Genomic DNA, 12,710 nt, shown 5'->3' with positions numbered 1-12,710 from the left:
CTGTTTGGAAAAAACAAGGCGTTGGATCTCCGTAAAGATAAAACGAACGTTCTGCCTAAGAGTTCCTGGCCATACAACACAACATTATCTTTCAGCCATTCTGGTTCAGATTAATCCAGACATTATGACTATTGTGAGATAAATTTTAAAAGTTATATAAGAGCTAATACCTGTAATTAAGAAACTTTGGTTACGAATAACCATTATAAATGATTAAATGTTTTTCGATTTTCGGTGATCATTATCGGTGATGGAAATTTAATTTTGGTTACCACTGACTAATATAAGAGACCCGAATTTTATTTTTATTACCGATAACCGTTATCGATGGCGAAGAATTTTAATAATGGATACCAGTGTAACCAGTCCCCGTTTAAAGATTTAAATTTTAAGTAGTAAACCTGTAAAAAAGAAACTGTAAATGCGTCTCGAAAGAATCTTCCTGCCGTCGAGATGGAAAGTGGAATATAAAAAGCTCGCAAACAGCTGCACCGAGCAGGGCGAGCCGAACGCACGGTTAGACCTCGTACCGACGATTTTTCTCTATGTATACGCGAGTGCTACTTGTGTGGGTGAGCTTTCTACGAGGGGAACGGTTTTGACAAGGGGCGAAGAACCCTCGTAACGTTCAGCCTGATGAACGTCGTTAAATCAAAGCTGTCCTCCAAAATTCAAGGCGTAGCACCTTTCCGAAACCTGGTCCCTCGAGCGTGTTCGTGCTCCTGCGCATTATATATATCGTACTTGACGTATATACTAGCTCAAGAGTATGCGACCTGTCTCGTCCTGTGACCTTTCCATAAACCACAATCCATCCTTGGTCAAGATGGCTACCACCTGTACAAACATATCAACTCAGATCAGTAATAATCCTAAGGACCCCCCATAAAGTTCAATAATTTACCTTTCTGTCAAAGGCCCTTAATCGTTAGAAACATCTTTCAAGTCGAAACGATCCTTACAGTTATTACTCAATAAGTGAAAAGATGGGAAAAACGGATTTTCTCAAGTACAATATTCAACGGCCACTTCCACCTGCAAGCGACTGTTGATGAAGGGCGGACAACAGCCATCATTAGTTCATCATTAGTTTGTAAATATCGCCTTCACAGAAAACACCTTACTTGCTAGCAACCTTTCAACAGAAGGGATAGCAACAGAAAATACATCTCAACTTGTTAGTCACTCTTCACCTTATATTCTTCGAGGGAAAGTTGTTGGAAATAGAGAGTATATTTAAGCTGTTAAATCAGTGTTATAATTATTCAACCACCCCTATTATCTTAATCGAAATAGGGGACGGCTGATTCGTGTCGTCGGTCATCGTATCGTAACGAGAATTTACGACTCTCGTTGGTGTGTTATGCTGTGAAAGCGTCTCCCCGCGAAGCGATCGAACACAGCCATTTGCTTATTTTTGATGGAATCGAGTTTAGTTGGAGAAATACAGGTGGGAAGATTCAGCACGATTTTATGCTTCGTTAGATCTGACGTAGAACTAGACCGCGAATGTTTACGCAAATTCATATTTTTATAAACATACAGTGGTTACATACCCTTATTTTCCAGCGAAGAATTCCTTTATCAGGTTCTAAATATATTTCATTTTCATAATATCAGATTTTTATAATTATACGAAAGCGCTATTAAATAATGTAAAATTTAATATACTAAGATGGAATTAATCATTATGATTAAATACTGTAACAAATATAATGGCGAATATCTTTTGTAGCTACAGTAAATTAAAAAAGAAGGAGACCATTAAAATGGACACTTAGTGTTCGTGTACTTATGAGCAACAGTGTACGCTTGAAGTCGAACGACGAGGCTCGGTGGAACGTGGTCCCTCGTGCCACGACGCGAAAATACAGCGATTGCGAAACAACGGAGACATTTCTGCCGGTCTATAAATTCGAACTAGCGTCGCCGACGCGGGAATAATAATGTCACTGATAAAATACCAAACACTAGAGCGTGGAGTAACCGTACTTCATTCAAGGCATTACCGTCTGGCAAAGGTATTCGCCAAGAGAGAGAAAGCTACAGGACGAAGAGGACGAGGAGGACGAATGGGAGTGACAAGGAAAATGGGTGGAGCAGACGGTGCAGACGGAAAAAGAGGTTCGATCGGAGAAAGAAGAAAGAAGAGAGGAAGATACGAAAAGAAAAGACAAGGCAGAGTAGGAGATCTTTCAGAGTAGAACAAAATGATCCCAGCGTGGTCGGAGGAATTTATAACTTTTCCACTTTTGCCGATACCGAGTCGCTCTTGGTTGCTTGGGTTATCGCCACGAAGTTGCACTTGTTTTCCTACATTTATCGGGTGTAAAGATCGAAAATGTCTTGCGTCGTTGGCAATCTCACGACTCGTCGAATATTTGCCGGTTACCGAGCCCCGTGTCTAAACACGAGTCGGAAGGCGACACAGAGTTAAAACAAAACGCGAAAAAAGCACACAGCGAGCCTCCGCCTGTGCCACGAACGACTTTCCTTCAAATCGCCGGGACGTTTTATGTGCCGACGCTTGACATTTACAGTGAAATCTCGGCCGTAGCCGGTCGCCTACCATTTGCCTCAATGACATCTCGGGGATCTACGGTTTCTGCCGTCACCAGAACCTGTTTCGAACCCGTGTTCCTGCTTTGGCCCGCTACGAATCCGCGAGCGACCGTGTCCGTCCGCGAATCGCCGCTCCACCGCCTCTATCTAACGTCGGTGTCCACGTAGCTCAGAGAAGCTTGCTCTCTTGCTTCTTACCTCTCTCGCGATTTAATCGGCCCTGTCGTGTTTTCAACGGTTACATTTCGAGGCACTTCTCGGACCGATAGCGGCGCGAGGACATTCTTCTAGACACCACCGCAACGGTATCTGGCGCCTTCTATCGCGATGAAAGTTTGTCGACTTTGATTACGGTTTTAGTAAAATTTGAATTTTGTCTGTGTCATGAAACGACGATTACGTTTAATTCGTACTAACGTGTAACAGTTGATTTATAGTTTTTTATATATCAATATATGATAGTGGATAGCGCATAGTTATTAATATATGGCAGGTTGAAAAATTTTTGATTTAACAGTGGAAGTACAGTAAAGTTTTTCATATTCGAATCAGATCGAAACAGATAAAAATGATAGTGGAATTTTTACATAATGCAACGACCACTTTTCTAATAACGAATTTCGCGTATTCAAACAGAAATCCAGGGAAATCGTTAATTTGTTTCAATATTTATGAATCTTCTGTATCCTCGGCTGGGATTTAAATTACTATTATTTTTTAACGTAGTCCCCTCTGATTTTGATGAAATTTATCTGAGCAATGGTTCAGTGTTTTTATGTTATCTAGGACGCTGGCTTCTCGAACTTTTTCAGAATAGCTTTGTTTACCATAGATATCAGTTGATTATGCGATAAAAATCGCAGACCGCCAGAAAACTTTGAGCAGCGTTTGAAACCGCACGGTATTTTCTGCCGTTTGGCTGGCACGCGAGCGTGACTCAATGCGTTTCATTGCGCCACTAAAACAGAAGCTGCGTGCGCGTCGTGCATTTTAATTCGCCGAGATTAATATGTGAACCACTCGACTTCCTGCCTATAGACGGATCGTAATGCGCTATAAACCGGAAACGATGCTGAGGATAATTGCACGGGTAAAACGAGAAGGATACAGTTTCGCGGTATTACCGACGATTTGCTTAACACACATTTATAACATTACGATCTTCTGTTACGTGTATGGTACTTAAAGGCTTAGCAGAAAGATCGATGGTTTAATGCGGCAACAAGTTTGTTGTATTACCAAGGTATTGAACCTTTTGGATCTCCTTTTTCGGATCTTTAGATGCCCGAAGTACCAGATCTTTGATTTCATTCACTTTGTGGCCTTTCGAAACTTCAAGTTACGATGCTTTGGAACTTTTTATCTCCGCACTTCTAACATTTCAGCCTTTCAATCCTTCGACGTTTAGAATTTAATTTAGATATTAGATCCTTAGATTTTTCAACTTTTAAATTTTCTTTCCAAGCTTCAGTCCGTAACCTTCGACCTTCGAATTATCGATCCCTGGATTCTTCAACCTTTTGGTACTCAGCCAATGTTATTCAAATATTTTTAAGCTTAGACCATTTAAATCATTGCCGTGAATCGTTGGAATTATACGATTCGCAAAAGATCACAAAGAATAATAATCAATGGAGAACGTATCACAACCGTATTTTTCCTCGACACGCGTATAGATCTCTTATTCGGGCTGTTTGTTCTTGGAGTTCCTCCGCAGAAGCGTTTCCACGGATTCTGTAAACACTGCCATGGAACGTCAACAAATTTTCTTCGCCTTGTGATATCCGTCCATACAGATCGTTTGCTTGCTGTTGAAAAATTTGGGAGGCGATGGCAACAGCTGAACAAACACGAGCGCCCTATTAATCGACGATACCTCGACAGAGAAACGCGAACGGCGAGCCGCTTTCAAATATTTGAGGAATCTGTTGCGATACGACTGAATCCGGTAAATAATACATTATGCGCCATAATTAAACATTGTTTCAAAAACACGTAAAAAATGGGGCGCGGTGCTCCACTATTCTTCATATTATGTCTATCAACTTATTTATCCAACGTTATTAATCAATTACGAACCGACAAAGTCAAAGATTCTATAGACGTACTTTGTCACAAAATTATTTGTACTCACATAACGATACAATTATCATTAACACTTTGACTGCCACGTTAGTCACATATGACCGGTCACGGTTTCTCCTGTGAGGCCACGGTGGTCATTGATGACCGGAGCGCTTGAACTTCTTACAATTGTAAAAATTGTATGAAAATTGACAGTTAGGGCATTTTGAATATAACCGATAAATAGAAGATACTTTGAAATAAAAAGTGCTCCATTGAACAATTATACATTTTCATTAGAACATCAATACAAAAAAAAAAAAAAAAATGAGAACAAATCTTCCATCTAACGGAGCACTGTGTTTGCATCCATATCTTTGAAGGGTAATCTACGAATATTATTATAAACACACCTTAAAAAATAATCGTAAATGCTGCTTTATAATCATATAATTGAAGTTAGAAGTGTGAACATACCTTGTTATTATATATAGAATGAGCAAATACTGTTTACTAATATCTTCTACACGTTTCAACAATATATTCTGGACGTTTTGCTTTCGATGAAATTTCGAATGCGAATGATTTGTTGAAATAAACGAAGCCTTGTTATAATATGTCGCTATCAACTGTTACCAAGGCGCCACGGTGGTCACCCGTGACCGTCAATAAGATAAACGGTCCATCGGGGAAGAATGTTGTCTTACATTATTAATTTATTATTATTTTGCCATTATATGTTTTGAATAACAAAAATACTCCCATGGCGTCCTGTGCGAAACATGTGATTTCGGCGTGCTGGTTAAAGTGTTAACATTTCTATATCCGGTGGCAGGAACGTTTTATCAAGCTAAATGCTAGTGTCCAGTGAGGTCACGTTGGAGCCACGCGCAAGTTGACCCTTTACGTAAAGTTTACGAACTTAAAATTTTTTACCAAAAAGACGCCGGCTATTGTTTAAAGTTACTAGAAAATTCATGCTGACAGTAAAGTGTAAATGTATTTTTAAAGCAGTTTGAAAAAATTGAAACATCTAACTCACCAAAAACCTTGGTATAAAATTACGTTAAAAAAGACCTTAATTTTTTCTACGTCAATTCAGCATGCAGAGCAATATTCAATTACTAAAGAATTGTGTTAGCGAAATTAATTAGCAAACAAAAATTATATTTACACGATACTTCATCAACCCGCTATGTAACAACGTCCATGAATTAAAATAAAAGAGAATCGAGAAAACCTAGAAACCGCGCTCTTACTGTCTGATGCGTATCGATTTAAATTCCCGCGATCACGGTTTCACACAGTTTCCCTTGTTCGCCATATTGGTACACCCGCGCTCGTTTCATTTGCTGTTTAATTGCAACTCTCTCGTCTTCTGTCTCGATCCTACGTCAAAATAGAAATCACCAGGAACACGTGGTGTGCACTTTTTGCTGTGTGATTGTTTTCACGATGTCGATTGTCATGCGGTGGATTCCAGAAAAAGGAACGTGAAAACAAGACCATATTCGAGTGAAACGACGTATAATTCTGCAGGGAACCTTTGCCAAACTCCTTTAACGCGATTCAGCAGGAAATTCCACGTGGAATGTCCCGTAAACGTGGAAAATCCCATTTCTTCGTCTCGACCAAGCCGACGTTATACACGATTATATTACGTACGCGGCTCTGTTTTCCTCTGAAATAGCCAGGCTTGTCGGAAAAAATTAGCATAAACGCCGGGAACGCGTAACGTTGTTATGCCTGTGTAGGACAGTGGGAAAACACTAGTATACATCCTCGTGCCTGTGACTAACGTTCCTGTAACCGTTGTTACGGTATTCGTATGCGAAAGTTAACGTGCTGAAGTTAAATAATAGATGTCTATTTTTGTTATTCCGATAAAAGTGCAGCTTATCAGATCGCAATTAACTACAAGGTTATTCGCTTTTAATTAAAATTACATACACTAACAGAAGCTTAAAAATCAGTACTTGCTTGCGTATTTAAATATTAGTAAGTTTTGTTTCAGAAGTTTCATAAATCTTTAGATAAGTATCTTAAGTAAATCTTTAAACTTATTAGAATTTATTACTATTATCAATTATAAATTTTTTTGAATTATAACACTCCTTCGTACTATTTATCTTTCAAACATTCTTTCATTCGCCACTGTATGTATTCACATCTGAGAATTCCATATTCACAGTACGTGCATTCGTTAATGAAAATCTATATTCGAATAATTATAATCAACCTGCGATGATAACATCTTATGCACTATCCAATCATTATATGCGTGGCGATAAATATACATTTGACGCATCCTTTTATACGCGAATTACACTTCAATCGCGTTCGTTACCAACTTGTCGAGATACAGCTACTTCCCTCGCGTTTCTCGTCTAATAATTATTTTAATATTCCTGCCTAGAGCGAGTGTTTTAACTGCTTCAGTTTCGTTAAACATAGCCGATATCGTTGCCCACGAAGTGCCAAGTGATTTTATCCTCGCCTCTCTAAATGATCTCCCCCTTATTTCCCTACGCATGATCGAACGCCCCTCTTCTCTTCCTCTTCCATCGGTAAATGGTTTATTAAACGCGATGCTGTATTATTATAATAATTATGCAAATATTCCAGTTAGCCTTGCAGGGGAGCTGTAGGGGCTACGGCGAGACCTTGTATTACTATCTGGTTAAGAAAGCTGTCGTCTCCTCTCTTCGTACGCTTGCATCGATAATTAAACTAGTGCGCAAGCTCACGACGCGACGTTGAAAATGGAAATTTATCCGCTCGTCACATTCAGACGCGCTAATTCCTCCTCCGGCTTTTGCCATCGTAACATTAATCACCGGCTGCTAAAACCATTATTTCTATCCTATACACGAGTGTGTACATACAGGTAAACTGTATTTCTTCGCCTTCCGATTTATCAATTATTTTACTATTTCCTCTGGTTGTTTCAGTCATGTTAGGATATCACGGATGAGACGTCATTGGATATTCGGTTGACGTTACTACATACATTCATTTGCACGCCTTGTAGGTTCGGTTCTTAATAAAATCGGAGTAATGAAGAAGCGATTTCAGGGCCAGACTTTGATAATGTAACAAAATAGAATAATTGCTTACGCAGATATCTGCAAATTTTTTTAGGATATACGTGTTAATAATTAGAGCAGGGAAAGCTTCGATAAGATATATACCTCTTCAAGGCTTTCGTCAGAGTCAAAGAAGTGAACGCCAGTTTCTTGCGTCGCAGTCGCAAAACGGTTGATCCATCTGGCTTATGACGCAGTACCTAAGAAGGTCAAATTTATGGCGCCTTCGAGTATTTATCACTTTCTCTTCTTGATAATGAGTTTCGTAGTTCTAACAGATACTGGACGTCTTGAATTATTCTAAATAATCGAATCATTGTGTTCTTTGACGTACGTCTTGCCAAGTGAATTTAGAAAATGACACTAACTAACGTGGTAGAAATTATGGAATCGAAGTTCTAAAACCAAAGAGTTCCTTTGTTTAAAGCGCTCCTGGTAAGTTAAAAAAAAACTTTCTGTAAATTATCCCCGAGTTACTTACTTTAATTTAAAGACATCAAATCCGAACCATCATTGAGAACCGTAAAAAAAGATCGTCGTTTAATTAGCTCAACGTATCTATTAGGTTGTCCGAAAAGTTTCTTTCGTTTCATAAGGTGATAATAAAATGAATAACAATTTCTGTTTTATATTATTTTATTGAATTAGGTATGATCCATTCCGTCCTATTTCTATTATTATTCGTGCAGAGTTCAATACACTAATATAAAACAAAAAACATTGTGTGTCTATTATTTCCTTACAAAATGAAGGAAACTTTTCGGACAACCCAATATATAACAATGTATCGCAACATATTATATAAGAACATGGATAATTTTTGTTTGCCTTTTAATTCGTACGTGTCTCGATCGTATACTCGCTAACCGCGAGACAATGCCATCCTGTAAACGCCTGCACGATTGTCTCGTGAAGTACGTGTTACCCCTGCCCGATCACAGCGTCATTCCACGAGCATTTGCGTTCCAATGGCATCGATGGAATCTTCAAACGCGCTCCTAATACACGGATACGTAAAGTGGCCGGCGTTGTTATGGGGTCAAACGAGATACCGTTGCCTCTGTTAACTTAACCCGAGTCTCTTGCGCAAACTGCGGCGTATTTGAACGGCAGCCTCCTGCGCTTTCCTAATAGGATATTTTTTCCATTTCATCTGGGACAGACCGGCGACGCTCGTGGCCAGATTGCTTTCTATCTTGATACAGTCGGCCACTTATCACCGACTTATGCACAGAGGTCGAGCGATCGCACGAAACGAGGCCTGTATGCATCTATGTCTCTCGTGCCTCGTGTAATTCTTACTTCTAGCGACTATGTATCGCGGGACGACGCGACGTGATGGCTTTGTTCAAAATTCTTTGTGAAATGTCTCTAACAATGTTCGATCGATAGAATAGAGATAGATATGAAACTGCTTGAAAATGTTTTATCGTTTTTGGAGAAAGCGTTAAACATTAACACAAGCGTTGTCTCTTTGATTTAATTGTTTACTCGCGAACAAATCCATTTCGCAGTGGTTAAAGCAAGCTAATAAACAGGAAAGGCTGAAACACAGGTTGTTGCGTACCGCATTTTGTTAGTGGATATTATTCCAACGTGAAATATTCATAGCGCTAACAAAAATTTTGCATTTCAGCGAACGAATGCAAAAAATTCACTATCATCGCGAATATTTTATTCTTCATGTGTATAAAATTACACTCGCGTAAATATTCGTATTCGTCAGGAAATTTGAAGTGGCGTTTTGCGATCTCACAGATTTATATTTCTAATGACGCAGCACGCCTAAGTGTACGATATCATTATTGGGAATATAATTAAGTTTCAAGTAACGCCGCATTAAAATCGCATCAACATTACATACAGAGTTCTCTTATATTAGACCGAAGTATTTTTCGGTTCTCGTTTCACGGTTTTTCAAGGGAAAGAATATTTCGGAAGTTTTGACGAAGTAAAAAACACGACTAAAATTATTCTCGACCTAGTAACGCAGCGAAGCGGCTAATCTCCTTCACGAACGGTATCACAGCGTTTCCGTGAAAATGAAAACGTCTTGTAGATGCAGCGACTCGTTTGCAAGTTTCCTTAATTAAATCGAGGTAAATGGACCAGCGTCGATGTGTTGGCAGCTGTTCGAAACCGCAGAAGAAGGTTCCGGTAGGCTGATGTCGACAGTGTAATACGTATACACCATTATTCAAAAGTAGAGTCTCAAAAGTCTGAAAATCAAATAAGGCACAGTAGGAAACTTTCACGCGGAGAATGGGATACTGCTTCCGTAGGGAGAATCCTATTTTCCATTCCGATTATCACCACGTTCAACGGACATTTGTCAAACGTCAAACTGGCACGGTTTCAGCGTTAGCAAAGCGACAAGAAGCGAACGCTAAGAGGAGAGGCTCGATCAATTAACAATGAAAAGGAGTGCGGCGAGTGGAAAGGCGCGCGAGCCTCGTGCGAACGCGCGCGGATTTCACAATAACTTGTCAACGTAAGCGAGCGTATTAGACGCAGAGTTCTGAATCGATCGTCGTATCTTGCGCAACCGACGGATTGTTTGATACACGCAACGTGTGTGCATAGATCCGGTCAGCACACGTTGCGTTCATTCGATCGGAGTGCGTTGACTTGGCCCCAGGCTCGTGTCTCCACGCTCGAGCGAGCTTCCCACCTCGTTTCTCGCTTTTTCTGCGCGTTCAGTTTTCGGCCGTGCTTTCAATCGCCTCGTGAATTTCCTTGCATCTCAAGTACACCAAAATTCCATTTATCTGATTCCGTCGATCCCGTAAAGGTAGAACTCGCAAATGGTGAATTTTTCGAGATTAAATTCAAGGGCAGTGTCGACAATTACATCGCGGAGATAACACTGTGCGCATACGATTTATTATCAGAGGTCGATAGTGCTCCGGTGTAATGGAAGAGACGACTGTATTTGTATACGTTGGTATAGCTACAGCGATTGTGCTGAACTTTCGAATGACGATGGGAATTTTCGTTGACGTAGCGATTTTTGACACGTGGGAATTTTACGCGCCAAGATAACGACTGATGGATGTGCAGATGTGTACAGGTGATAGGGTGGTTCGTGAGACGCCAGTCTATACATTATATTTCCTACCACGCTTCGGTTTTTACTTTTGCTTGGTGAAGTTTGTACGTTAAGGATAGAGCATCGAATAGCGGACTGAATTCGTGATTTATTAGTTATGTATTCACATTGCACGCTTTTATTCATGAGCAGAATTTTCTACCTGTACTATCAAGATATTTTGCAGCACAACTTTTTCCTTGGAGATTTTACATACAAAAATGCCAATTCATCTCGACCGAGCAAGAATATGAAGCTTAATAAATTTTGTTAGTTGCGTTTGCTTTATATTATAAGCAAGCAATTCGTACAAATATTTTAATATTAAGAAATAGGTAAAGCAGTTCATGAATGAAATGGAAGGTATCTATAATTTTGTTAGTTACCTTTCGACGAAAGTAACATTGTGCTTATAATTCTAAACGTTTAACCATCTATCGATTGTGGGAACGTGCGAGTTAGGAAACAGAAAAATTCCCGTGAAATGTGTTACCTCTTCTAAACGTTTCTCTAAAATCTCTAAAAATACCGTCTACGTATATATTTTGAGGAAGTTTGCACAAAGCGAATATGACGTAAACGTTAGTTTCTTCGAAAGACATTTAAACTCGTTTCCACCGGAACAAGTATGCTTAGAAACAACAAAACACCGTTTTACAAACGACTAACCCGTTTCATTCTAGAAATGAAACGGACTCGTATGCAAATCTAACGCGATTGAATATTCTCTGTGCACGCACACGTACAAAAAATCAAAAAAAGAAGAAGCTGAACGTTGCAATCGCCGTGTTAAACAGGTAATTAATTATTGTTAATAACGTGACCAGTTGCATAGTGGATGCACACAGCGCCCGTTAGACGCGATAAAGAGTATAAATCAAACGTTGCATTCCGGTGTTGCGATTTCTTGTCCATTTTTTTAGGATTAACCGTGAACTCAGTGCCACGAGTTCGGTTGAAAGCGGCGGACATTTACGTAATATACGACTCGGGTTGCTGTAACAGTTCTACTGAATAATCGAGTAACAGTGTCGCTGTTACGTCTGAAGGAATTAATGAGTCCTTGATACCATGACGATTTCGTGGGAAGAGAATCTTACACGGTTCATAGAACGTGCAACTTACAGCGATCCTAGCTTTGATTTTTTATTGAGAAAATATATATTGCACTTGTCAAGAAGAATACCTGTTCGTTCCTTAATTCTGCTCTTACTATAAAAACATATCCAATACCAGGGGTAAATACTTAATCGCACATTGTTTTTCCTGGTATGTGAACTTCTCAGTAGTTACATCGATCAATTCCATGTTGTACGAAGTTTCCAAATTCGTTATCTGGATATATAAATAATATTAAATATTTGAAAAATAAAGAATGTATTTTCATCGATTCATTTACCATAAGGAAGTAGCATAGATAACTGCAAATTCCATCTGCTCTCTTCTAAATCTTACAAATAACTTTTACAAATTCCTAGATCGTTGTTCTGCATAAACACAAGATTTGGCTCGATTATTTTTCTCCCTTGATAATTTAGATCTCAATCGATCGGTCGGATTAATTATCATTCTTTGTTCTAACACTTACGAATAGTGGATATATCATAATTTGCCTTAATCCTCCTGCGGTCCTCGACAAACAGAAAGATCTTTAATGTTCTAAGAAAACACCTAACAAAACTTCTAATGGCCCGAAACTGAGCCAAGAAACATAGCAGGGTCGGATTAGTTCGTAGCGAATCTTAACGGTTCCTAAACGTTTCTAACGATTTCTTAACAACGACCTCGAGTATATAATTCCGCGTTAGAGCCGATGTCAAGCGATTCTCAATCATCCTCGATGCCTTCTCGACCGAACCGTTCGGTGAAGACGGTTCGGCGAGATCGGTACAACAATAATGACGTCCGTG

The 12,710-nt window shown here is 39.4% G+C and overlaps 1 long non-coding RNA gene across 1 annotated transcript in view; it reads left to right on the top strand.

The window, feature by feature from the left end:
- LOC126921382 (uncharacterized) overlaps window positions 1-12,710 on the top strand; it is a 133,935-nt gene that overhangs the window by 119,172 nt on the left and 2,053 nt on the right. The gene's annotated exons all lie outside the window — the stretch shown is intronic.

The sequence above is a fragment of the Bombus affinis genome, chromosome 10 (genome assembly GCF_024516045.1).
Source record: "Bombus affinis isolate iyBomAffi1 chromosome 10, iyBomAffi1.2, whole genome shotgun sequence".
In the NCBI taxonomy this organism is placed as follows: Eukaryota; Metazoa; Arthropoda; class Insecta; order Hymenoptera; family Apidae; genus Bombus; species Bombus affinis.
The sequence above is the reverse complement of the archived record's forward strand: the minus strand, read 5'-3'. Positions and strand labels throughout refer to the sequence as shown.